Source organism: Diabrotica virgifera, chromosome 5, assembly GCF_917563875.1.
Source record: "Diabrotica virgifera virgifera chromosome 5, PGI_DIABVI_V3a".
Taxonomy (NCBI): Eukaryota; Metazoa; Arthropoda; class Insecta; order Coleoptera; family Chrysomelidae; genus Diabrotica; species Diabrotica virgifera.
Genome location: NC_065447.1, coordinates 191,604,521 through 191,631,314, shown reverse-complemented (window position 1 = coordinate 191,631,314; position 26,794 = coordinate 191,604,521).

The window sequence follows — 26,794 nt, the reverse complement described above, 5'->3', positions numbered from 1 at the left end:
ATTGGTCCAATTTTGAACATAGGCTTCCCCCAGTTTCCTCCATTCGCTTCTGTTTAGTGCTGTCTGTTTCCAGTGCGTTCCTCCTATCTTTTTAATGACGTCTCCCCATCTCATCTAGGGTCGTCCTCTTGGTCTCTTTCCTGTCCATGGTCTCCATTGTTGTATCGTGGTATTCCATCTATTGTCCGTTTGTCCAGCGTTGTGACCTGCGAGGCTCCATTTTAGCCTGGTTATATGTTGTCCTGCGTCTTTGACTTTTGTTTTATTTCTTACCCAGTTGTTTTGCCTTTTGTCTGTTAATTTTACTCCTAACATTGCTCTCTCCATGGCTCTTTGTGTCTTCATTATTTTATCTATGTTTTCCTTGGTCAAGGTCCATGTTTGGCATGCGTATGTGACAATTGCGAGTATGCACTGGTCAAACACTCTTGTTTTTAAAAATTGTTATATTTTTTTATTCTCTAGGACCCATTTTAACTTCCCAAATCGTGCCAAGGCTAATCTGACCCTTCTTTTTACCTCCGCTGTTTGGTTTTCCTTATTTATTTTTATTATCTGTCCCAAATATATATGTATAATCATTAACCGCTTCTATTGTGATGTCGTTTAGAATTACGTTTCTATTATTTTGTGTGTCTGTCATTGTTTTTGTTTTGGAAAAATTCATTTTAAGACCCATTTGTTCGGATTCATTTGCTAGTTCGATTAGCATGGTTTATAGTTCTTCAAAACTTGATGCTATTACTACTACATCGTCGGCATATCTTAGGTGGTTTAGTTTTTTTCCATTTATCTTTATTCCCATGTTTGTCCATTCCATTGTTTTGAAAACATCTTCCAATGCTAATGTAAATAGTTTAGGAGAAATCTCCCTGTCGCACTCCTTTGTTAATTGGTATGGGTTTTGTCGTTTCTATCAATTGTACTATCATTGTTGCTTTCTTATATATATTATGTATTAGCATTCTGTATCTGGAATATATTCTACAGTTGTTTGTAGCTATTTCTATTGCCCACATTTCCACGCTGTCAAATGCTTTTTCGTAGTCATCGAACGCTAAGTGCAGAGCTATATGGTATTCGTTAGCTTTCTCTATTAGTATCCTAATTGTTAGAAGATGGTCAGTGGTGCTATATCTCTTTCGGAATCCTGCCTGCTCTACTGGTTGATATGAGTCCAATATTTGTGTTAGCCTGTTGTTGATAATCCTCATGAATAGTTTATACGTTTGCGACAGCAGTGAGATGGGTCTATAATTTTTTATGTCCTTTCTGTCGCCTTTGGGTATTTCTCCTTTATGTAGACACTGATTAAATAGATTTCTTAATGTTTGTAAGATTTCTTCTTTCCCTTCTTTCAACATTTCAGCAAGGATTCCATCTGGTTCCGGTGCTTTGTTGTTCTTTAATTGTGATAGCGCTGCTTCTATTTCATAATTTTCTATTTTTGGTAATGTTTCTGAGTTTACATTCGTGATTGTTTTCTTGATATATACCTGAGTGTTGAGGTTTGCGTCTTTCTTTGAGGTGTATAGTTCTTTATAAAACCTTTCTACTTCTTCTGATATCTTATCTTTTCTCTTCTCTTCCCGTCCTATTTCATCTTTTATTGAAATGAGTATTGGTTTCCCTAAATTTGGTCGTAAGCATTTTAGGCCCTAATTTCTCTCAATTACTTTCTCGATTTCATTTTCAGTGTGTCTTCTTAGATCTTCTCTGGTTTTTCTCCTAATAAGTTTGTTTAGTTCTACGTATTCTACTATGTTTCTTTTGTTTTCGCTTATTGGTTAAGCCTATCTTACTTTTTTTCCTCTACTTGAGTCCTGCATTCATCATCATACTATTCCGCATTTATTTGCCTTTGGGCATTTCTGATAGTTTCCTCTGCAGATTTCGTTATTATTGTTTTTAATTGGCCTCATTGCACCTCTGCACTACTCTGCAGTATCTTCCTATCAAGTTCCGTTATGTTTTATTTGATGAGCATTTTGATATTCTTGTCTCTTTGTTGGACTTTTGACTCCTTCAATATTCCATTTTTTAATTCGACTATTTGTCCTTTTTGCCACTGTCGCGATTTTCTGCCTGCCTAGGGCTCAATGATTATTCCGCTGCCTAAGTCTATTGCTTCTGTAAGTTTTTTATTGGTTTCTATTTATGTAGTTGTTTGAAGTATTCAATTGGGGAGAAAAACGAAAAGATGAAGTTAGATGAAGAAGAATAGTTTTTTTTAATTACTGCACACGATGGCTACATAACTTTTATTAACAAAATATTATATAAATATATAATATAATATAGTCTATTGATAAGAAAATTATTGACAACAATAATTATCTTTATCTTTATACAGAAGGAGAAATCTGTAGCATACGAAATCTACTCGTATAAAACGGAACGTGGGAAAATACCACCGAGTATCGCCACTTCACTCACGTCGCATCCGCATCTTCAAAAAACGAAAATGACACTTGCAATGAAATTAATCTATAATCTACACCCACATAAGAGAGCGGTATCGCTGCAGAACAGCCTCTACCTTCTATTCAAGTAGGCGTTGCATTAATTTAAACATAAACAACGAACATTTCAGTGAGTGATGCCTGGCACAGTGGATACAAACCATTTACCGGTTACCTTCCACTTGGGAGTGTAACGAATCCGTGATATATGCTATATTACCGCATAGTTACCTTATGAATTATACAGGGAAGGACTCGTAATTTTATTATTATACACTAAGAGTATACCTAGTAATTTTAATAGCGGTATCAGGTCGTAATTATAGAGATTAGTTTTTAAAAAAATACAACAACTGTAAACGGTGTAGATCAGCGTTTCCCAAATGGTGGGTCGCGACCCGGTACCGGGCCACGAAAGCAAAATGCCGGGTCGCCTCGCCGTTTCACATGAACATCTTTTTTTACACTGAGAAGTGCGGTGACTATCACAAGGGAATGTTTAAAAAAAACTTTAATTGAATTAATTGAATAATTGAAGGAAGAAATTTCAATATTCTTAGAACAACACCCACCAACGGCTAGGGATGCAATATTTCAATTTAAAGACAGTTTTCATGATGTCAATCGGTTAAACAAGGTAGCCAATATTTGTTATATTTTTGACTTCTTCAACAATTTAAATATGACATTACAAGGTAGCAATGTAGTACAAGAGAAGGTCAAAGCTGCAACAAAAAAATATTTGCTTAATTTGTGGACACGTTGCGTGGAAGCAGAAAATTACAAATCTAACAGAACTTCAAAAAGTGTATAATGTGAATTCATTGCCGAATGTTATTTCAGCGGCTTTAAATGAACACCTGCCAGGACTGGGGGCAAATCTGAAGGGATATTTTCCCGCATCCACAGCAACAAAGCATGGATAAGGAATCTATTTACAGTGGACGTAGAATCCAAGACAGGACTTGCGGATTTATATTGAGTCAGTAATTAAACTATCGTGTGATAGGGTTCTCAAAGATATATTTGACAAAATTCCACTGATATATTTTTAGCTGTCCTGCCGCCAGAAGTACCCAGTTTTAGCAGAAAAAGCGATAAAATTTCTAATTCCTATCGTTACAGCCTGTACGTGTGAGGCAGGGTTTTCACTGTTCAACACTGGTTTTCCCCAAAAATAAATATAGCAACCGTTTGGAAGTCGAACCGGCCTGATCATAAAATTAACATATTTTTCTCCAAACGTGAAGTTTTTAGTGAACCAGAAACAACTGCATACTTCTCATTAATAAAGTATTTGATTATTATTTTGGTTTGTTACATTTTTTTTTGAGCTAATGATTTTTTATTAATATGTATATAAAACTATAATAGATATTTAAATATGTTTCCTTGTATACCGTTATATTTCTATTTGATATGAAAATTAAATTTTAATAATTATAAACAAAATTCAATTTAATATAAAATAGTTTCAATTTTCTCAACCACGGGCATATAAATTTAGAACAACCTGTATACAACAAATTGTTATATTTAATTTTAAGAAGTGATTAAACGAAACTCGGGACAATGCGCTTAGAACAAACAAAGTGAATGGCGCGTACCATTATCGTTGTTCGCGGAAGGTTCGATCATTAGCCTATGCCAAATAAAACTCAAGTGAAATCGATAATAGGTCATTATCGTTGTTCGCGGAAGGTTCGATCATTAGCTTATGCTAAATAAGACTCAGTTGAAGTAGATAATAGATCATTAAATTTTGTAATTAGTAGAAAGTAATTTTAGAATGGGAATTAACTATTTTTCTTTGGATATCCATTAAGCATATTTAGAAAGATTAAAAATTGGTTTTGAGTTTGTGTTGGTGGTGGAAGTTTGATTTGTGAATCTGGAAGGGATATTTAGAAAGTAGGGGAATGAATGACAAATAGAGATCAGAATGTTTTGAGCTGTCGAGAAGTGAAGTCCAGTAGTAGACGGTAGTGTACGGAGAGTGAGAAAGCCGGTGTAGTTCCGTGAGTGTGGAGTATCTATCGTGGAACGAGAGGTAGGCCAGGTTGAGAGTAAAAGAACCTCCTTGAGCCAAGAGTTCCCGGTAGCTGATTGCAGTTTCGAAAAAGGTAGAACACAGCATCACGACAGAAGCAGGAAACGAGAGCTATACGAGCTAGTTTCAGAGAAGAACATTACTGGAAGCCAGGACGAGGTTTTGATTGCAGCCAAGGATAGCAGGAAACGGGTCTTGTGTGAAGACATTCTCAGTTCACCAGAAAAAGGTCAGTCTCATTTGTTTGGACATGAATGTATGGGTTTTTCGTATTAAATACCACATTTAAAATTGAAGAAACATAATCAATAATATCAGAAAAGCTTCATCAAACTTAAATAGAATTGTTGCTAATAAATCATAATAGTTAAATGTTAATAAAAACTTTCAATTGGAAACCAAAAGGAAATAAGATTCCCATGTGTAAATGTTATGTTTAAGAATAATAAGATATAGCAAATATTAAGCAGTGATTGCCATTTAAATAAAATAAACAATATTTTGATTACAATTGTAACCCATATGTGTTATTATTTTACTCTTTTCTTTCCTATCCCGATTAGGAACCATTGAGAAATACTTAGAAGCCACGTAAGTAAGTAATTAATTTTATAAAAAGCCCTGAGATTGAAAACATATTGATATGTGATCTGGTAAATTAATTAGATTATTATTAATGCATTGATTAAATTAAATGACATATAAAAATATTATCTCATATCAATAATCAAGATCACATCAATACGTACGCCAGGATATGCAAAAAAATTAGTGGGTCACAAAGGATGACCACAAAAATAACCGGGCCACGGAAAAATAAGTTTGGGAACCGCTGGTGTAGATGATTTTAAATAAATATGACGAAGATTATTATAGAGCAGAGTATAACCAGAAGCGAAAGTTCCAAATTTAATGGAATATTTTCAATTAAGTACTGTTAGCCATTTAACAGTAAAAATATTTCCCGCAGTCTTTAAATAACTTAATCAAATCAGTAATAGAAATATCAAACGTCATAACAAAGAGTGCAATATGGGGATCGAAACCACTCAGCTAAGTAAGAACTAAAAATATAAATACAGACTAATGGTTGAATGATTAAAACGTCTGTATCATGTGGTATTGGTGCAATAAATAAATGCCACCAGTACAAAGATACAAACGGACTAACTATAAACAACTAAGTTCTCTCCAATTACTAATATGGCAGTCAATGACGGTATTTGGCGCCGAATTCCATCCTACTACATCGATTAACACATTGGCTGCCACAAGGATCACCGGCGATCCTAACTAACAGATTACAATTGTGCCATTAGGATCACCGGTGTTACTTGTGCGTATTTAACTTTCAGAATTATTATAACGGTCGGCACTGTGAGGACGCTCAACTAGTTTTACTGTGGCACACTAGGAACCCATAGCTAGCTTATGTTATTTTGTTAGGCGCGATAATGTCGTAAATAGCTTGTAACGACAGTTGATAATAAGGCGTTGTAGAAACGGTTAGTGGCATTCATTATCAAGTTTTTCTACGGAATTAGCAGTTTTTTTGGTGAATTTGAAATTATATGAAGTATATGTAGTTTATTCGTTTTAAAATCTTGTTGCTTGAATATTTGTAAGGATAAACAAAATATTACAGTATTTATTTTACATAACCTCAAATGTTTTTGCTTACATTTAATTAATGAAAAATGGTGATAGTAAAGTTACTTTTTTAATTGGAATTTGTCTTTCAGATCATGGATAATTTACCAAGTACAAGTAAAATGCAGCGTCTGCCAAATAAAAATAAAAAGTTGACAGAGGCGGAGTTGCTCAAATTGTTAGAGGAGGATTCTGATGAATGTGTGTTATCCGGTTTAGAGTACAACCCGAGTGACGAAGAAGAATCTGATATAGAAGATGAATCTAACAGTGATTAAAGCTTATTAGATGAAAATGCACGACAATCGGTAAAATCTAACGACCAGCAAAATAATGACGATGAATGGTACGAAGTTGACTGTACTCATTTACGTCTCGATATACAGTTTCCTGGTAATGAATCATATGTCTATGATGATAGGTATCCTCAAAATAGAACCGAACTAACTCCTTTTCATGTATACAGGAAACTGATCGATGATGAAATTTTACAACTTATTGTAGAGGAGACTAACAGAAATGCTGCGCAAGTAAAAAATGTACAACGTTATAGCAGATCATTCAGAATTCATGCATGGAAACCTACCAATAAAGAAGAAATTTTAAAATTTTTGGGTTGTGTTATGTATATGGGAGTTGTCAAGCTTCCCAAAATTGCTGATTATTGGAGTAAGTCACCATTGTATAATTTTACTTTTATTTCTTCTGTAATGACTAGAAACAGATTTCAGCTTCTTTTGAGATTCTTGCATTTTGCTGATAACACGGCTGCTTTACCAAACGATCGTTGCCATAAAATTAGAAAATTATTTGAAATGACACAATTAGGTTTTGCCCAACAATGTAATCCTGGCTCAATACTAGTTGTTGATGAAAGTATGATTCCCTGTCGAGGAAGACTACTTTTCAAACAATATATACCTTCAAAGCGTCACCACTATGGCTTGAAACTGTTTAAATTATGTAATCCTGCAGGTTATACTCTAAAAATGATTACGTATACCGGAAAATGGCTAATTAAGGGCAGGATTTATCGGGAAAAATTGTACTAGATTTAGCATACGACTATCTACAAAAAGGAAGAGTTTTAATAATAGATAATTACTATACGTCTGTGCCTTTAGCAAAACAATTATTAGATGCTAATAGTCACTTATTAGGGACACTACGTAAAAATAGAAAATATATTCCAGAAGATATACTTTCCGCAAAATTAAAAAAAGGAGAGATAATTGGAAAGGAACATCGTGATGGCATTGTAATAGGCAAATGGCACGATAAACGTGATGTCCTCTTCTTGACGACCAGACATGGAATCGACATGAAAGAGACAGGTAAACATAAGAAAGATGGTGTAGCTATAATTAAACCTGAAGCAATTATAGACTACAACAAAGGAAAAGATGGTGTTGATGTCTCAGATCAACTCGCAAGCTATTTCTCACCTCTGAGAAAGAGTGTTCGCTGGTACCATAAAGCTGCAATTAAAGTTTTTTTGAATACGGCTGTCATCAATAGTTTGATAATATATAATTCCTTCAACACACCAAAACAACAAGTTATCTCATTTCGGGAAATGCTAATCCTAAGTTTAGTCAATTACAGTCCGATACCTGAGCCTATTACTACTGTAAAGCATATGCTTGTTACAGTTGACGCCAAAACTACAAACAATAGGAATAAGAGAAAACGTTGTAACCAATGTTACACTGAAACAGTTGCAACAAAAGGCAGCAAAGAAGCTCAAAAGAAACCCAAACTTGTTTCTACATTTTGTAATGTTTGTGAAAAATTTTACTGTGTGACATGTTTCACTAAAAATCATTAAGTTGTTCACGATCACCGGTGATACTAGTGGCACATACGTGTGTAATATGTTAGTGCAGTGCCATTAGGATCACCCGTGATCTTGCTATTTTTTTCAAAAAAATTTGTAAGAATGTAAACTTACATTGTATTATTAACCATTTGTATGAATAAATATTGTTTTGTAAGCATTTTTCACTTTGGCACCTGGTGAACGTACCTAACACTCTTATGGTGGCAGCCAATGTGTTTTAATTGATATTTTCGCAGTAAGTAGGGAATAGCTCATGAAACAAAGTCTACCCTATGCCGATGTGCGCTTTTATCTTGGGGGTGATTCCCACCCCTTCTCGGGAGTGAAAAATGTTTTTGTTAAAATAGCCACGGAAGAGGCTAGATAACCTAATTTTAAGCAAAAACTGTTCTATAATTATTTAGAGAACCTAATTTTAAGCAAAAAGTGTCCTATAATTATTTTTTGAAAACTCAATACTTTTTGAGTTATTCGTGGTTGAAAATTGGCCATTTTCATTGAACAATGACAACTTCTCGGACGGATTTTTGTGAATACCTTAAAAACTATGCATCCAACAAAAAAACTATATAAAATATTTCTGTAAGTTATAAAAAAACAAAGAGATTCGTTTCTTCATAAATATTCTAGTTAAAATAGAAAGAGGGATATGGTAGGTAAGAAGAGTTTGTTTTTTTGCTGCATGCTCAAATCGGTGTATTCAACTTGAAATAACAGAGAAACGGTCGATTTTAGGGGTATAATGATACTTACAACTTTTATAGTGCTTGAAAAGACCTTTAAAACGAGCAATACTAAATGTCGATTACATTCAAACTAAACTAGATATTCTGCAAAAAATTGATGACTAATGTATTTTAAGAAGAAATGAGAAGTGTATTTAACCCCTCATCCATCAGAATTTAAATAATACATAATTTTTCTTCTACAATACTTTTTATAATAGTATTATTTATATGTTCAAAAAGTTGGACTGGTTTAAAATGAAATGGCATTTTTAAATTTTCATAAAAATCTTCCTTGTTCTCCATGTAACTCGAAAATTATAAAAGATACGAAAAAAAGATATCACACAAAAATGTAGGGTTTTTTCAGATGAAAATCTCCTTATTTTTTTATTACTGTATCTCTTATCATTTTCAAGTTACATGGAGAAGAAGGAAGATTCTTAAGAAAATTTAAAAATGCTCCTCTCTATAATTTGATCTTTTTTTTTTAAAACCCTTCATTAAACCCGTCCAACTCTCAGAACATAGAAATAATACAATAGTAAAAGGTATTGTAGAAGGAAAACGATGCATTTACATTTTGGTGGATGGGGGTTAAAATTATTTCTCATTTTTTCTTAAAACACATTAGTTTTCAATTTTGTTTGCAGCATATCTCGCTTAGTTTTAAGGTAATGGACCTTTAATATAGCTAATTTTAAAGGCCTTTTCAAGCACTACACAAGGTATTGGTAGAATTATACACCTAAAATCGACCGTTTCTCTGTTATTTCAAGTTGAATACACCAATTTGAGAATATACCAAAAAACACTATTTTCACCTACCATATCTCTTTTTGTATTTTAACTAGAAGAGTTATGGAGGCAAGTGTCTCTTTGTTTTTTATAACTAACAAAAATGTTGAATATAGTTTTTTTAGTAAGATGCATAGTTTTTAAGGTATTCGCAAAAAACAGTTCGAAAAGGTATTATGTTTCAATGAAAATGGCCAATTTTCAACCACGAATAACTCAAAAAGTATTTAGTTTTCAAAAAAAATTATAGAACAGTTTTTGCTAAGAATTAGCGAATTCCGTGATAATTTTAACCAAAAAAATTTTCCACTCCTGAGAAGGGGTGGGAACCACCCCCCGAGATAAAAGCACACATCGGCATAGGGTAGACTTTGGATTAGAAGATAAGTAGAGACTAGGCCCAAAATTTCATTAAAATCCATGCAGTAGGATAGAATTCGGGGGTAATATCCTATTCTTGCTCCCATTTACTGGCGTATAACAGATGTGAAAAGTGATTTAAAATATTTAACTGATTTAGATAAGTAAAAGATAATTCGAAGCCACAGAAGAAATGGAAAGAAAAATAGAAAAAATCCTGAGGGAAATTCAATAAGCAATGGAAAATACTATACCAAAAAATTCGCGAACAACAGAGGACTAATAATTATTTTGAACGATCTGAAACAGTCATGAAAGCAAAAGACAAAACCAGAAGAGCATACCAAATGATAAGAAAAATTTTTTTTGTTACACGGATGACCAAAGGGGGGGGAATGACCCAGGTCAAAAAATATCAAAAATGACAATTAACAAAAAAATAAAGTTTTTTTTTATGGCATGGACTTTATATCATGCAGCCAGTCACAACATGAGTATTAGTGTCGTGTGTAGTGTGTATGTTGAGTAAGTGTCTTGTTACTTTGCAAAGTCGACGTCATTAGCGTAAAACTACTTGGAATCACACATAATAGACGGTATTTTACTAAACATTACCTTCAGAATATATTTTTTATTCGTAAAATATAGGGAATTTCTTTTATTTCAAAATATGAGGATATCTAGAATGATATTAAAGTCAAATAAAAAAATAATGAGTTAAAAATTGAAAATACTTTTGAATTTATTAAAGAAAACATACGCTGGGGTCACAATTTCCCCCGTTTGGTCATCCGAAGGTTAATGGCTTTGGATAGCGCTTCATCGATTCAGCCATGATATTTCAATCATCAATAATGTACCTCTACTATTTGCGTGAATATTCAATGTGGTAAATTTTAAAAGATGTGTAACATTAGATTTATCAGCAACATAGCCGTTATTTAGGATCGTAAACAACGAGTTGTGGATACATAAAAAAGAAATAAGAAAATATTTATTAATTGAAATTAGTAAAATATTGTGAAAACGTTAGCCATATTCTATTCAATATTTTGTATTTAGATAACGACCTCCGAAGTGGAAGTCGAAACGTCAATACAATCATTTTTAAACGTTTTTCTTTAGTTCAATCGATTGGGTCAAATCTTTAGACCAGCGGTTCTCAATCTTTTTGTGTCATGTACCACCAAATACTTTTTATTATTTTTGGTACCACTTAACTGAAATACATATCTAACTAGGTGATCTAATTAACTATAATAACGGTGCTGATTTTGGCTGTTTTTGCGTTTTGTGTACCACCTCAAAAAATAAAATGTACCACCAGTGGTACATGTACCACAGATTGAGAACCGCTGCTTTAGACGTTAATTTGACTGCTTTTCTTCAATGCCAATGAATAAAAAATTGCAGACATATGCATTCGAGGGAACAATACACGAATAGTCAATTCAATATTCTTTTTATGTTTATTAATTGTTTAAATAAAAACCATTTTAATGAAAAATGCTTAAATTCTCTAGTTTTTTATAATGAAGACACTTGAAACTTTTACAGATTTTAGCTAATTGTATGAACCATACATAATTTCACTTTTTACGTTAATTTTTTATGTTATGCTTCATAAACAAATTGTAAAGTGTCAAATTTTTTGCTTATTCCGACTACTTTTTATGCTTGCAATACATCATATGTTTTATACAGAATATGTTTTGATAAACATGACGATATATTAAATTTTAACGAAAAAAATAAAAAAAATTCAAACTCAAACTATTATTAAATATACAAAAATCTCACACATTCGTTAAAAAATTGAAAAAAATCTTACACATTAATTAAAGAAAAGCGTGGGGGAAAACCGTTTATTCGATGAAGATTTGATTTTTTATAATATTTTTAATCTTAGTCACTCGTAACCAAAGAAAAGCGTTTCTTAAAATGTTTTTTTTTTCTATTTTTTATTCAAGTTAAATTGTGCCTTATTTCCCAATAATTAGAATAGTCAATCGATTCTTATTTTAATACGATCCTGCATCATTATTCGTAAGTGTTAAGCTTTATGAGTAAATGTTTTGCTGTTTTTAATTACACTACGTTAAAATGGGTTTAATTAATATAGTGGCGGCAATGGGAACAAAACAAAAAGAAGTAACATTGAATTTAGATTGTGTAGGGTGGGTCCCAGAGCAATTATACAATTTAAAAGTGTAAATTACAAAAGTGATCAATTACAATCCAGTGGAAGAGAACTGATGGGCGTTTAATGGCAGTTAATGACAAAAAACATCTCGAAATGAAAGCAGATAATAGTAGTCAGTAGGTGCAAAAAGTTTATTGAGAGCAAAAATGTTAATTGTGTTACAATATAATTGAATAGATTACTTGACCTTAATGTTAAGCTTTTGTTTCCACTAAACGATTGTTGTTAAATTACAGGTACCTATTTAAGAAATTACAACGAACCGCAATTTATGAACACATTTCTGATACAATGCACGACTTTCACGATTATTGATAACTTCGGAAAATATTCAAAATATCGATATCTTAAAACATTATAAGTAAATATTAAATGTGACAAAGCCACTAAAATAACACAATTTATACAGCATACTTTTATACAGGGTGTTTGGTAAAGAATGGGCCATAGGATAACCTTAGATTCCTGATGTTAAAATAGATCGATTTAAGCTAACTTTCCTTAGTACAAAAGTTGATAATAACCGAAATACAGGGTGTCAAAGTTAAACCTTTATTTTATTTATTTTTGAATATTTCCTGACAGGCATGGGGCAACAACACGAAATTTGGTATGTGGTGCTGGTACGGTACACCCTACTTAATTATGTTAAACAAACGTTTCTGGCTACTATCAGGGGCGTACGAAGGGGGGACGTGAATTGTTGACCCTTCCCAAATTCTGGAATTATGCCGCTGGCGGAATTGCTATTTCAGTGCAATTTTTTGATTCTCCAATACTTTCTATGTAAATAACATACTCTTTATTCGTAACGATAAAGCCATTAGTTTTTGAGATATTTGAAGCTAAAAATGAAGGAGCATAATACAAAGTGTGCCTTCTCATTTTTAACTTCAAATATCTCGAAAACTAATGACTTGATCGTTACGAATGAACAGTATATTATTTGCATAGAAAGATTGGAGAATCTAAAAATTATGCTAAAATAGCAGTTTCATCAGTAGCGTAGAATTTGGGAAGAATCGCCCATTCACTTTCCCCTGTCGTACGCCTCTGGTAGTAGCCAGATACGACTATGTAGCATAATTTAGTAGAGTGTACCGTGCCCACACTTTCTGTCAAGTATGACACGGACATGTCAAATTATTTTAAAGTATTATTTTTTTTTGATAATTTATTCTTTATTTAAAACATTAGGAATTATGTGTGCGCGGTACTATAAAACTATTTGACATATCCTTATGATACTTGGCAGAAAGTGTAGGTACTGTACACCCTACTAAATTATGGTAAATAATCGTTTCTGGTTAATACCAGAGGCGTACGACAGGGGAAAGTGAATGGTTGACCCTTCCCAAATTCTAGTCCACCACTTAAACTGCTATTTTAGCATAATTTTTAGATTATCCAATACTGTTTATGCAAATAATATACTCTTCATTCTTAACGATAAAGTCATTAGTTTTCGAGATATTTCAAGTTAAAAATGAAAAGGCACACTTATTTTGATTAATGTATTATGCTCCTTCGTTTTTAGCTTCAAATATCTCGAAAACTAATGGCTTTATCGTTACGAATAAAGAATATGTTATTTACATAGAAAGTATTGGAGAATAAAAAAATTGCACTAAAATAGAAATTCCGCCAGTGGCATAGAATTTGGGAAGGGTCAACCATTTACGTTCCCCCTTCGTACGCCTCTGGTAGTAGCCAGAAACGTTTGTTTAACATAATTTAGTAGGGTGTACAGTACCAGCACTGCTTACCAAATTTTGTGTTGTTGTCCCATGCCTGTCAGGAAATATTCAAAACTAAATAAAATAAAAGTTTTAAATAAGTTAGCTTAAATCGATATATTTTAACCTCAGGAATCTAAGGTTAAGCTATGGCCCATTCTTTACCAAACATCCTGTATAAATTAAAATTAAAAAAAAAAATGATTGTAGGTGTCTTCTTATGATTATATTATTATTATTAGCATTGTATTGTCCATTTTTGGACATTTATTCCTCTCCCAAGATCTTCCCTCGATTTTATTGCATAGTATATAAATTATTGTAATAACTGAATACGTAATTAGTTAAAAATAATCCTATTAATTTAATTGATAAAAAATTAAAGCAATTAACAAACAACGATTTTCCAAGAATATTTAAAAACTAAACGAAATAGTCATCTCTATTTTGTAGCTGAAATTGATACCTATGGCTCTATTCCACCTATACTCTTAATAAAGGGCGATTCAGTGAAACAATACGATTTGAAAACGCTGCTGACCATAAAATAGAGGAGCCGGGGCTTGCGACGTAAACGTTGTGAATCTAGAGAGTGAAAAGTTTAGTTATCATGGATGCGTGGTCTTGTGAACGATACGCATTTGCTGTGAAAGCTTGTTACAAAAATGGTGAAAGTTTTGTGCGTTTACAACGAGCATTTCGTTTACACTTCCATTTGCCGCCCCGTTCACAAGACCAAGTTACAAGACTTGGGTTAGGAACTTTGAAAATAGTGGTTCAACATCACAGAAAAGAGGTGGCAGTGTCAGAATTTGCTCGCACACCACAGAATATTGAAGCGGTGCCAAATTCATTACATGCGAGTCGTCGCAGGAATCTTCGAGGACTCGGGTGTAATGAATTTTGCACCGCTTCAATATTATGTGGTGTTCGAGCAGTTCTGACACTGCCACCTCTTTTTTGTGATGTTGAACCACTACTTTCAAAGTTCCTAACTCAAGTCTTAATAGCCACGTTAGACGGAATTGCAGCGGGGTGGCAAATGGTAGAAACGAAATGCTCGTTGTACACTCACAAAACTTTCACCATTTTTGTAATCAGCTTTCACAGCAAATACGCGTTGTTCACCCGACTGCGTCTCCATGATAACTAAACTTCCCACTCTCTAGATTCACAACGTTTACGTCGCAAGCCCGCGGCTCCTCTATTTTATCGTCAGCAGCGTTGTCAAATCGTAGTACCGTTTCACTGAATCACCTTGTATTTACATATATGTCTATAAATTATAATAATAAAGCATGGCAGTGTTGTCCATTTTAATCTGTATAATATCTAATTGAAAACTAAACGCAGTGTATATATTTGAGAGTGGCGTCGGTTTTATGCATCCCGTTACTATCCTGCATCTCTGATTTAGAGTATGCAGTATCAACTTTTTTGTATGGGAAGATCTGTTCCAGACCGGGTACGCATATTCAGCAGTTGAAAAACACAATGCATATGCCGTTGTTCTTAAGGCGCCAGGACATGCACCCGATTTATTTTCGGTTATTTTCCTGAGTAAGGTATTCCCAGTTGTTACTTTCTCTCCCGTTTTTATTATATCTGTAGGTGAGGGGCCGGTTCAGAGTTACTTCAAGATATTTAGGTTGGTCTGTGTGCTGTTCTAATGTATTACAATTCCACGCAATTTGGAGTTTTTGTTTAGTTTTCTTTTTGCTAAAGTGGAATGCATAGACTTGATTTTTAGAAGGATTGGAGTCTCAGGGGATTCTTCAGGTAGTACGTAGTAGCTATTATTTTAATACAATTTTTAAGACGCTTTAAGTCTGTTATTTGCGAGGTCTTGACCGGTGCAAGATTTGGCAGGTCTGAATCATTCTTGTTGTGGGATGAGTTTCTTGTTGACATTTTTTCTATTCTGGTCAGGATAAATATCCCTTATAGTTTAAAAAGTGACACACCACGGAAATATTATGTCTATAGCTACTGGGTGTTTCTGGGTCCCTTCCTGGTTTTAACAAGGCTATTATTTTAGATTTTCTCAATGATTTTGGAATTTCGCAGGATTTGCAGCAGGTTTTATAGGTTTGCAAAATTTACTTTTTTTGCTCTCTGGCCTGGATGCTTTATTTATTTACTGCATATACCATCCACAGCTGTAGCTTTCCCGTTTTTAACCTCATGCTCATACCATCGTGGAATATTCTTTTAGTGAAACTGGAGATCCTAGGTGGTTTGTCTCCTGATTCAGTTCTCTTCTAGTACTTGGGTTTTCATATCCGTTCTTAATTCTTCCGAGTTGAGTACCGACTTGGTTTGCTGTTACCTTGCAAGGTAATTTATGTCCCTTAGGATCACCGCTAAGTTTTTTAACAAGCTCCATGCTATCTGAGCATATATACAATCTCTGAGATGTAGATTCTAGACCACAAAATAATATTTAACCCAAATCACTTAAATAAAATATTGCTCCTTAATGAGTTACAGGGTGTTTTATTTAATAATTTAACAATTATTTTTACCCAGTACTTTAAAAATATTTGACGTATCCTTATCATACTTAGTAGAAAGTGTAGGTACTGTACACCCTACTAAATTATGTTAAATAATAATTTCTGAGTACTACCAGAGGCGTACGACAGGGGAAATTGACTGGTTGAACCTTCCCAAATTCTACGCCACCGACGGAATAGCTATTTTAATCTAACTTTTAGGTTTTCCAATACTTTTTATGTAAATAAAATACTCTTCATTCGTAGCGATAAAATCATTAGCTTTCGAGACATTTGAAGTTAAAAATGAAGCGATACAATACATTAATCAAAATAACTGTGCCGTTTCATATTTAACTTCAAATATCTCGAAAATTAATGACTTTATCGTTACCAATCAAAGGTATACTATTTACATAGAAGGTATTGGGGGATCTAAAAATTGCGCTAAAATAGTAATTCTCTCAGTGGCCTAGAATTAGAGAAGGGTCAACTATAGGGTTCACTATCCCCCGTCGTACGCCTTTGGTAGTAGCTAGAAATGTTTATTTATCACAATTTAATAGGGTGTATAGTAGCCACACTTTCTGGCCAAGTAAGGATACGTCAAAGGATACCTTTTAAAGTCTTCCTCTTCTTTAAGTGCCATCTCCGCGGCAGAGGTCGGCAATCATCATAGCTATTCGTATTTTAGAAACGGCTGCTTTGAAAAGTTCATTTGATGTACATCCGTACCACTCTCTCAGGTTGCGCACCCACGATATTCTGCGTCTCCCTATGCTTCTCTTTTCTTGAATCTTTCCCTGCATAATCAATTGGAGCAAGCTGTATCTCTCTCCATGTGTAATATGTCCGAGATATTGAAATTTTCTTGTTTTGATGGTATTTAGGATTTCCATTTCCATTTCCATTTCTTTATTCGTCTTTCTCAGAACTTCTTTGTTTGTGACGTGTTCTGTCCACGATATTTTCAGAATTCTTCTGTACACCTACAGCTCGAAGGATTCTAGTTTTTTCATTAATGCAGCATTCAAGGTCCAAGCTTCGATTCCATAAAACAAAGTCGAGAAAATGTAGCACCTAGCCAACTTAACTCTTAGCTCCAACTCCAAATCTCTTGTGCAAAGCACTTTTCTCATTTTGTTAAAATTTGCTGTATGTAGCCTTTTCTACTCTGATTTTGATTTCCTGTAAGTAATCTCCTGTGGAGTTGATCATTGTTCCAAGGTATGCATATTGGTCTACTCGTTCGATATAGGATCCGTTTATGAAGAGATTTTCGTTATTTCTTTGAGTTTTCAATATTCTCATAAACTTTGTCTTCTTAACAGAGTCATTGCTAGCCCGTATTTTTGTCCAAACTCTGCTATTCTGGTCACCCAGAAAACACTGGTCACACTAAAGATCCCCAATATTTTCATGATAAGATGACAGTGTCATCCGCATATCTAATGTTGTTAATGGGAACTCCATTTACCTTTATTCCAGCTGTTTCACCCTCAAGAGCTTTTCAAAATACTGGGTTTTAAAATGTTGGGTAAAAATGGTTTTTAAATTTTTAAATAAAACACCCTGTTACTCAGTAAGGAGTCATATTTTATTTAAGTGATTTGGGTTAAATATTTATATTTTGAGGTCTAGAATCTACAACTCAGAGATTTGATATTCTTAATGATACACCCTGTATATCATGTTCACTTTTTCCATGGTTTCGATCCACTTTTCATTTTTGGTTTGACTCAGCTTTTGGGGTAAGAATGCTCCGCAGTCAGCCGTTTCTTGGATAAAAAGGTCAGCATAGACAAGCATAGTTAGCATAACTAAAAGGCATAGAGAGTAGTGTATGTTTTCATTAGTTCTTTGGACTCGCTGGACATCGTGGCAACATGTTGTTACCTACATACCCTGGGGATAACAACTTTCCTAGACAAAATTTTTATTAATTCTACAATATTTTGGTTATTTTCTGATTTTGGTTTAAGACGTAGTAATTCAACATCTATATGTCGGCATATTTCCAAGTTTGCCTTTTTGAAGTTAAATGACAAGTGAGGATAATGATATTTAATGATACAACAATATATTGATGATATTATATAATATCATTATACAATATTGATATATAATAATGATATATAATGATTTTATGACATTTGTAAAAGTTTATTTTTATTAATTCTGTGTATAAGTTTAGATTGTTTTTACCACCACTATTAGTACACTCTTTGACGGTTTTTGCGGTAAATTTTAAAGAACCGCTTGGATTGACTTGAAATTTGGCATACATATAAATAATATGTCAAAGAAAAAAAGTGATATTGTGCCGACGTGTGCTTTTGCTCTGGGGGTGGGTCCCACCCCTTCTCGGGGGTGGAAATATTTAACCTCCAAATAACCTCGAGAATTGATAGATATTTCAATTCTGATTAAAAAATCTTATATACGACTTTTTCGGTAAATTGATATTTAGCAAGTTATTCACGATCGAAATTGATGATTTCCAACATGAAAAATGCATGTTTTTGAATGGATTTTCAAAAATATCTCTAAAACTATGCATTTTTACGAAAAAGTCATTATAATCAAAAAGAAACCTTTTAAATTAGCGAATGGAGTGGTGTTCTTTAAATTATTGTAGCAATAACACAACCTAAGTTACAGCCTACTTAAAATCGGGATTTTTTCGAATTAACCTTGAATCAAACATTTTATCATTAAATAACGCAAGAAATAGAGATTTTTAGAAAAATAATTATGGAGACATCTTTTAAATATTTTACTGATACCTTTAAAAGGTGCTACGATAAAAGTGATTTGGATAAAAAATGGCCGAGTTATTACAAATACAAAACGATTATGTCGTTGAAAAATCAAAAGAATAATTACTTAAATTGGTGAGTTTTCCACAAAAATAAAAATTAACATTATTTCATACACAATTAGGTTTAGTTATAGCCTGACTACGCGTTTTGAGATTTTAACCAGTTTAAAGTACTTAGGTTTGAAAAAAAAATTAATTTAGTATTAAATTATTTTTTGATATTTTATAAATGTTTTCCATTTTTCCAAAATTACTTGAAAACTAAAAGAAATCTGAAAAATATATGTCAATACTAAAATGTAGTATTTCTCATAATAAAACTTATTCAGTTTTTTCAATGTCTCTATGGTAAAAACTGAGTGAGATATTTATATTTTAAATTTGCACGTAAGTGTGAGAAGCAGTTTTCTAAGCTCTTTGAATCGCATGCTTTAAAAATTAAAGATCTGCAGAAAGTCCAAATTTTGAAAACTTTTAGCACTTACAATTCACCACAAAATAAGCTTTGGAACAATGAAATATTTTGAAAATTACAGAAGTTATCGTTAAAAAACCACATTGAAACTTTTGTCGAATACTTTTTAAGCGTTGATATAAGTTTTTATTTTTTCATGAAAAAGGCGCATCGTATGAAAAAAAGGGAAGATATATTTTCTGTAATAAATTAAATAAGTAACTCAAAAATGCTTTTTAATTTGAAATACCTCAGTGGCGTACTATTTTTCTAAATTCAGACTAGTACCCGCATTCGCGCCAATGGTGAATATAAAATTCTTAATAGTCTGTCAACTAACTACCTCTTAAAACCCACCAAATTTAATTTACAGATGTCAACCGGTTTTAGAGCAATCAATAAATCTTCACTTTGTAAGAGAAATCTCAACACCCCGTATCTTGGAACTTCATTAGCTTCCCTACGACTCTTGTTCTACTATGTCTCCAAACTCCATACATACACAGATTTTTTCAGATTTTCATAATCTATATTTCTGCGCGGAATATATTTTCGATAAAATACTTATTTTTTGAGTTTTTTGCGAAAAACCGTCTAACAACGTGGTTCTTTTGTTAAAAAATGAATATATTCACTCGCAAATAACTCAAACAGTATAGACTTAGTGAAAAAACTTTATAGAACAAAAGTTGCTTAGAATTGGTCAGTTTATCCATTTCCGTACTTATTTTGGACCTATATTTTTTCACCCTCGAGAAGGGGTGAAACTCACCCCCAGGGCAAAAGTACACATCGGTACTATATCACTTTTTTTACTTGACTTATTAGCTATGTGAATGCTAATGAAAATTCTGTGAAAATTCACAGGTTTTGCAATATTTTACCGTGAGTGAATGATCTAATAAATGTATTTGTAGGGGCAGTTTATAAGGTTTGAAAATATTAAATACCTAATAAACTAAATTGCAAACATAAAAGTTTAGATCACTACAAAATACATCATTACCTAATTTAAAGTTACAAAATATTTTTTATACAAATTCTTATTTAGAGGGTAGTTTTTAAGGGTTTAAAAATAGTTATCAACTATAAAATACATTTCAATATGAGAAACAATATATTTTATTATACTATATTTAGCATACTATTTAACCTACCTACACATAATTTAGATTTAAATAACGCTTATATCGGCTGTTTTTAATTTTTGGTAAAAAAGGGTAGTTTTCACCCCTTAAAAATAAAACGCACACATTGTAGTCATATCACTTTTGAAGAGGAGGATAAGATGAGCTTATTTGCAAAATATCTTCTAAATCGGAGCGGTTGTTTAGAATTTAGAGGTCTTGCAATATTTTACCGTTACCGAACGTACTATATTAGAAAAGTACACAGATGAGCATTCATAATTCTCTTCTATAAAGAGCTTAGTCAACAATTTTTGCTCATTTCATAACTGATTAACTCTATTTCTGAACCAAAAAGTTAGAAAAATATCATTCGGCTGGCTTATTATGATAATTAATTCAGTTGTGAATGATATACTGGTATCGGCAAAAGTGATATTGTGCAAAAATTGTCACACTTAGCTGTCGATAATTTTCAAAAGCGCCGACAACAAAAAGTTTTTGACCGGCTACCCTAAATTTGTCACATGGCACGCTTGAATGTTTTCTGTTACGGACCATTTACAAGAAATGGAAATTATATGGACTGTTTATATCACTGTGGTTTCTTTATAGAAATTATAGGAACACAAATTCCTACGGTTGTAAATTTTAGAGTAAATACAGGGTAGCGAGAAAGTATTGGTCTAAGAGCTCGCAATGTTTTCGAGAAACTATTTTAAGACAGCTGATTCTTTCATATATTGTTCCCTATGCTTCCTCGAACACCGTACCGGCCATCTGGCTGCTGATACAGGTTGCGTTCATTATTGCGCAGCACACCTGTACAGGTAAATACCAAATCAGGGTGATTGATTAGTGTGATAAAGCTTAGTACATCCGCTATAGTAATAGATAGCAATAAAAGTAATAACAAAATTTGAAGTGGCAGTAAGTAGCTACTGCGTCTATTACGGGTTAAAATTTGAGTAATCAAATATGTGTTTTATCTCGCCAGGTATTAATGACGCACGGGTAACGACTCGTGGACTCAACTGTATATAGATTACCTTCGCTGAAATGATATATTAGTATTCGGCGATTCTAAAAACAACCAAGTAACTAGTTTGCACTGATACCGAATTGTACCGAATTTATACAAAACTCCAGGAGACGAGGCCCATCCTGAGCACCAGATGCCTCGGAAACCATCGCCATCATGATATTCGTGATCAGTGTTACCACAACCCCCGGACTAGTAATATTGAACTCATTTACGTCAATTATTTTCGAATTAAAATTTATTATTTTTTATCATTTCGAAATGCATTTTGGAAACTGAATTTTCCTTGTAGACTAGGGCGGATCTGTTTTGAGGTGGATGTGAGAGGTGGTATTCGGATTTTTGCAGATAAACTTAGGTGACAACTTCAATAATTATAATTATTGACTTATGCTCCTTCTCAAATATGCCCGGAACATTAAAAAAAATTAAAATATTTAAAAATTTTAAAAAACGTCGATTTTTTTCTAATTTCATTGCTTATAACTTTAACAATATTCATTTTGAAACAAAGTCGTAGTAAAATAAAATAAAGACAATTGAATTTTATATGATATACGACTAGTTAAAAATGTCTTAAATTATACACGTTCTGCAAAATAGCAATAAATACAAAATACGGGGGCAAAATAATCCTCTTTTTCTTCAGTGTTTTTCAACCACTTTGGTTGCATTTAGAACTTTCGTAATTCGCTTAGAAAATCCTTATAATATACTTAAATTGTCCACCAAATTTAATTAAAATCGACCTGATACATTTTGCATAATAATTTTGCAATCCAAATTTTTTTTTAAAAAGTTCAAATTTTTTAAAACTTTCTGAATAAAAAGTAGATCATTTAAAGTTTCACTCTAGCTATCCAACACATTTTACGTAATTAAAATCGGATTATCTAAGTGGCCTCAGCACAGTTTTAAAGTTATAAACAATTCTTTGGCTTATAAACAAATACAGTGAGGACGCTTGAGTCGGAATAAATTCATTTTCTCTAGAATGGGGCAACTCTGGAGATAAATCCTGAAACAGGTCGATTTTTATTTTTTTAAATTATAAATTTTTTGTCATATATATCAAACTAGTGACGTCATCCATCTGGGTGTGATGACGTAATCGATGATTTTTTTAAATGAGAATAGGGGTCGTGTGATAGCTCATTCGAAAGGATATTCAATTCTCTATTTCCTAATATAAAGATTAACATAATTATTTATACAGGGTGCCCAAATCTTTTTTGAATTAAATTAATTGAGACAAAAAGAAAAATGTATGTAATTTATTTAATTCGAAATACATTTTACTGTTGTCCTAAAACAGGAAAAAAATGTTTTATTTAATAAATAACTATTGTTTTTTGCTTAATTCAATATTAGTTGCCACCCACCACCCTCTTAGCAGTTTTAACATTTAATTTAAGCGAAAAGCAATGTTATTTTCCAAATTAACATTTTTTTCTGTTTTCTGACTGCAGTAAAATATATTTTGCATTAAATAAATTACCTACATTCTTCTTTTTGTCTCAATTCATTTAATACAAAAATTTTTTTTGGGCACTCTGTATAAATAATTATGTTCATGTTTATATTAGTGAATACAAAATTGAATAGCCTTTCGAAAGAGCTATCACATGGCCCCTATTCTCATTTAAAAAAAATCATCGATTATGTCATCACGCCCAGATGGATGACGTCACTAGTATAATATGTATACCAAAACATTAGAATTTAAAAATAAAAATTGACCTGTTTATGGAGTTATCACCAGAGACGCCCATTCTCGAGAAAATTAATTTATTCTAACTCAAACGTCCTCACTGTATTTGTTTATAAGCCAAAAAATTGTTTATAACTTTAAAACAGTGCTGAGGCCGCTTAACAAATCCAATTTTAATTCTGTCAAGTGTTTTAGATAGGCAGAGAGCCTCTTTATATGTGCAAAGATTAGCAAAGTTCTAAATGATCTCATTTTTGTTCAGAAAATTTTTAAAAAAATTGAACTTTAAAAAAAAAAATTAGATTGCAAAATTATTATGCAAAATCTATCAGGTCGATTTTAATGAAATTTGGTGGACGATTTAAGTATCTTGTAAGGATTTTCTGAGCGAATAACGAAGGTTTTAAGTGCAACCAAAGTGGTTGAAAAACACTGAATAAAAACAGGCTTATTTTGCCCCCTTATTTTGTATTTATTGCTATTTTGCAGAAATGATAATAATTTACGACATTTTTAACTAGTCGTATATCATACAAAATTCAATTATCTTTATTTTATTTCCCTACTACTTTGCTCCAAAATGAATCGTTTTAAAGTTATAAGCAAAGAAATTAGAAAGAAATCGATGTTTTTTGAAATGTTTTAATATCTTAATTTTTTTATTAATGTTCCGGGCATATTTGAGAAGGAGCAATTATTATTATTGAAGTTGTCACCTAACTTTATCTGAAAAAATCTAATGGCACCTCGCACATCCAAAAATAGACGTTTTTTACAGATCCACCCTGGTCTATTGTTTAATAATGTAATTTTCATTTCGTCATCATTAATTTAGTTTAAAAAGGCTCTAACGAATCGAATGCAACAAGTTTTATAGAGATGCATCCAACTGCAAAATTTGGTAGGTTTTGGGCTTTTTTACTTCTTCATTTCTTTGTCTATAAACATAAAGTTCCGTCGAGATTGATCGCACTGCAATCCACTCGGACGTCAAATTTAGCCACTATTACTTACCTCCTTGCTGAGACGGCACTTTATAAAGGGAAAGAATAAAAAACAATTATGATTTTATATCCGTCATCAAGCCAGTTATTGTTACCGGCATTTTAAAAACTTACTACCATTACTATAGTCTTTTAATTAGCCTGCATATCCGAGGGAAGTCGCGCCAACAATTTTCGAAAAACCTAATTGTTATTCTAAGCTGATTATAATTGGTAATTTCTTTGTGCATACGGACTCAAAATGAAAGAATCCATTAATTGGATCTGTCATTGTTTCGCGACCGAAGTTCAATTAATATTGACGGAAAAACTAGTCACATCATTATCCGATACCTTTTACAGAAATAACCGTTCCGATCATGAGTTTAAAATTATTATGTTTATAAGTGAGTCGGTAGAAACCAAATGAAGCTAATTATTAAAGATTGCTTGCCCTTGGAAATCCTTAGAGTATGTAATATTTTAATAGCAGGCGGCGGTATCATCTATGACAATTTGTTTTACATGTAAAATAAAATAAGATGATAAAATTTTGTACATCTGTTTATAAATTTTTTATTCTTCTTTTTCCACTTACAACTTACAATACCTTCTTCATTACCGAACATTAGCCATAGACGTATCAATTTCTATAGATTGAATAACTTACCTCATTTAGCCCAGTATTATCTTCCCATGTTTTAATGGCTTTCCTTCTTTTCTTTTCTTTCTCTTAAGGTTTTCTTGGTTGATGTTAAGAACTACCAGTCGGCGTGAGATACAAATAAAGCATCAGGAATAGCGCTTACAATATCGGACTTCCGGGATCCCGGACGATTTTTGTCCGGTATTCGATACCGGTATTTATACTAAAATACCGGTATTTCGGTATTAGCTTAATTTATAAAAAGTGAATTGATGCACAATAAACTTTCTTCTAAGATGGTTTTTTGCTATTACAAGAAAACATTTTTGAAGATAAACAACCAATATCATTGTAAAAAATATTTATTAAACACGTTTATTACACATACAAATCAAGTATAGCGCTTTCTAGAAGCGTGAATGTCGTTAATTTAAGGCGAAGGGTTATATCAGCTTCTACAACCAAATTATTAAATCTCGTCTATGCAAATCCATAAAATGAGTTATATAAAAATTCTTAAATATTTAAAATCAGACTACTTTTATTTTATAAATAGGCCGTAAGATTTATTAATCAGAAGTGTTTTTACATTTTCAGATCTATTTTTCATTTTTTTTGTGTTTTGTGGTGTATAAATTAGGTTCACTTATTTTCTGAATTATGTATTAATAATAATTGAAAATATTGGTCTAAATACAGAGTAATCCATATAAAATATTTGTCACAGTAAGTTAATCTTTGTATTAATATATTTCAAACTTAAATTAATTTACAAATAGCAAATTTCATAAGTAAAAGTATAAAAATACTATCATATTATATGCAACATTTATCCTAGAATCAAATACATATATAGTTTTTCTATTTGCACATTTTTTGTATCTATCTATTCCTACTCTCTATGTAATGTTATAAACAACATCTACTCATTTCAAAACAAAATTTAATCGGTTTCATATTATTTATTCACATTATTTAATATTAATAACAAGTCGATATAACAACTGATGATAGTATAAATATAACGTGTATATTTTTTATTCATAATACCGGTTTTAATACCGGGATCGCGATATTTAAAATTTTAAATACCAAATACCGGTATTGAGATTTTGGCTCGGTATTGTAAGCCCTAATCAGGAACAAACAGTTAGAAACACTGACCAGTGTGTGATTTGTATAATCTGTAAAGTAAATGATAAAAAGCGCCGATATGAAACTTATTATTAAATATATGCAAATCTAAAAAAGAAGTTAGTAATAATGGAAATATAATACAACGAATATCATAATTTAGTTTACTCACAATCGGTTAGTAATTTATGGATTTCTAACCTTTGAAGTAATCAGGAAGCGACTTATTACTTACTTTACTTTCCCAGCCAACCGGGAAAGTACTTTCCCGGCTAGCATCTGTCACTTTTCTACCTGCAAATGTCAATGTCATTTTTGATTAAAAGATGGTTTAGAAAGAATAGAATCCACTCAACATTTATTTAATTAAGAAACAACAACAACAATACCAAAAAGAAAACTATTTGGAATTATAAATATTAATAGTTACATTGGAATTATGATTACTATTAACGGTTAAAGTAAGACCGTGTTGCTCAAAATTATGAGTTTCAGAAATAGATGATGACGCCGACGTTTCTGGATTTTCTACATGAGACAACATATTATTATTATTT